At 38.9% G+C, this 2,774-nt stretch overlaps 1 non-coding gene across 1 annotated transcript; it reads right to left on the reverse strand.

Moving 5' to 3' along the window:
• Positions 1-1,848: 1,848 nt before the first annotated feature.
• On the reverse strand, positions 1,849-1,957 carry LOC136490379 (small nucleolar RNA R71). The gene has a single exon (XR_010767671.1). It is a non-coding gene; the product is annotated as a small nucleolar RNA R71 (small nucleolar RNA).
• Positions 1,958-2,774: the final 817 nt, after the last annotated feature.

Genomic DNA, 2,774 nt, shown 5'->3' on the forward strand with positions numbered 1-2,774 from the left:
CGGTTTGATTCAAGGGCTCACATTGCACACTCTAGCCTATATATATTAGCCCTGCCACCACCCTGAGGCATCAAGTCATTTGAGAAGACAGAAACTCTAATCATCCTCAGAGCTCCATCAATTCTAGGGCATAGCTAGTTAGGTTAGATCTAGAGGGAGGTAAGCAGGCTTCACTTGGATTCCCGATCATGTCAAGAGCGTGGTTTGGAATAATCCTTGTACCCCCTCTCTTTTGTATCTCCATTATTTTTATATGCTTGCTACAATTGTTATGACAATATTAGTATTCATCTTATTCATGTTCTTTGTTATAATGTTCTTTGTCTACTTTGATTATATACTAAGTATAGCGAGTTTATCATTATGTTTATGCATAAGTTCGTATTGCACTCGCTCAAAAGTACATGGGGTGAGTGGTCGACATTGTGTAAGCGTGGTGCTTATACATTGTTTATCTGCGGATACACCCTATATTCTAGGCCATGTGGTAGATTGCGAATGTGACACTCCCGTTGAGTCCTTTGTAGTCCACTCCTCAAATATAGGTATACAAGTAGGATCTAGTTATGAATGAAGACAAGCTCTGTTCTTAATCTTGCTTAGTAATATCCCTTATGTGCAGATATAAAGATGATCTTAGCCATGATTACTAGGTGTAATTGCACTAATCAATGTATGCTTTGACTTGTAATTAAGAATGACTTAAGAATTATTCCTCTAATATTCTACCTGACCAAGCTAATGCCATAGAAAGGAGTACTCTGAGTGATTTATCATTATTGATGATTAATACTTATCATATATATATATTATCCTATGACACTCCTGTTATGAGTAGAATATTGGTTCTGGTTTACTTCTCCATCAATAGTATAAGTTATCAATACTTGTCCATGCTAGACCTTCCCTATGGTAAAATATAAATAACGATACCTAGAATACTCCTGGGTGAAGTGGTACAATGGTATAATTATCTGTGCGCTTGTAAATTCCTTTCCATTCATATATCTTTGTATTCCTTCTAGTCACATAAAATGATAAAGAACTACTTAGTATCATTCTAGTTGTGATGCTAGGCAGTACCAATAAGCATCTCTGGCACCATCACTAGGGATGACAACCTAGTAAAGTAATGTTAGGAGATGTAGGTAATTAATAGGTGGCTACTAAAACAAGTGATAAGTTAATAAATACTAACAAGCATTTCTGCCGTCGTTGCTGGGGAAGGTAGCTAGACAAAGGAAGTATTGATAAACTTATGCTTATTGATGTGATCGAGATAAACCGCTGACCTCTGCTCAAATTGGCTTACCCTTGTTTTGTCTAGATGTGTATCTTATGCAGGGTAATGTATGATCGGTTTTAACCTTCTGACAAACTACATTGAAGATCCTAAAGCATTAATCAGAAGAACTAGAGTCAAACTCAAGAAAGTCCTAGCTTCAGAATCGGAAGACAACTGGATAAGGTGAAGCTTAACACCAGAATTTGAAGCCATTCTTCGTGAATTCTCTGCTCCAACCACTGCCAATATCCGTACTAGACCTAATGTCAATGTTGGAGACAATGGATTCAAGCTCAAGCCATCTCTCATCAACATGGTGCAAGCTAGCCAGTTTTGTGGAAAGGCACATGAAGATACGAGTGCACATCTCCAACACTTCCTGGAGATCTAGAGCACTTTCACCATTAAAGGAGTAACCAAGGATGCCATACTACTTCGCTTCTTCCCATTCTCACTTTTGGGGAAGGTGAACCAGTGGTTCTACAGCAACAAAGATTGAAATACTACGTGGGATAACTGCTCCACTGCCTTCCTAGCAAAGTTCTTTCCCACAGGCAAGACCAATGCTTTGCATGGGAGAATTTCAAGTTTTTAGCAACAACATAACGAATGTATCCCTGAGGCATAGGAACGCTTTCAAGACTACATTGCAGAATGTCCCCATCATGGGATGGAAAATTAGCTACTTATGAAGACATTCTACCATGGGGTGACCAACAGTACCCATGAGACTATGGATGTTGCTGTTGGAGGTACTTTCCTATCACTCACACTTCTAGCTACGACAGCTCTCATGGAGAATATGGCCTCCAACCAAGGTTGGAATGAAGAATGCGTTTAGACCCGCAAGAGGGGTGGAGGTATGCATCAACTCAAGGAGGTAGACATGCTATCTGCCAAGCTAGACCTACTGATGAAGAAGCTCGAAGACCGAGCTAATGAAAAGAAAGAAATCATGCACATTCATGATTCTCACATGACATGTGAAGAGTGTGGAAACACTAGGCATTCAGGGAACAACTGCCCTGAAATTCATGAGGATGTGAACTTTGTCAACAACTACTATCGTCCTCTACAAAATCAAGGATGGAACCAGCAATAGAGGCCAAACTACCAAAGTAACTACCAATGTAACAATTATAATAACTTCAATCAACTACCCTTGAGAGAATTAATTGCTAGCCAATCTAGACACATGGAAGGATTATCTAAGAAGGTAGCTACTAATGATAAAATTCTAGAAAATATAAGCAATAGAATGGATAGCTTTGCTTCTTCCATTAAGAACCAACATAGCTTTAATAAAATAATAGAATCACAAATACCTCAGCTGGCAGCTACTGTTCCTCCATCCGATAAAGATAAGATTTTGGAGCAACTGGAAGATCTAGAAACTACAAATCTTGTCGATATTCACAATGTAGCTTACTACTACATGAAGCCATTGACAGGAAGGTGGATAGATTATTCCCTATCTGACAAGAAGAGC

The sequence above is a fragment of the Miscanthus floridulus genome, chromosome 10 (assembly GCF_019320115.1).
Source record: "Miscanthus floridulus cultivar M001 chromosome 10, ASM1932011v1, whole genome shotgun sequence".
Classification (NCBI taxonomy): domain Eukaryota; kingdom Viridiplantae; phylum Streptophyta; class Magnoliopsida; order Poales; family Poaceae; genus Miscanthus; species Miscanthus floridulus.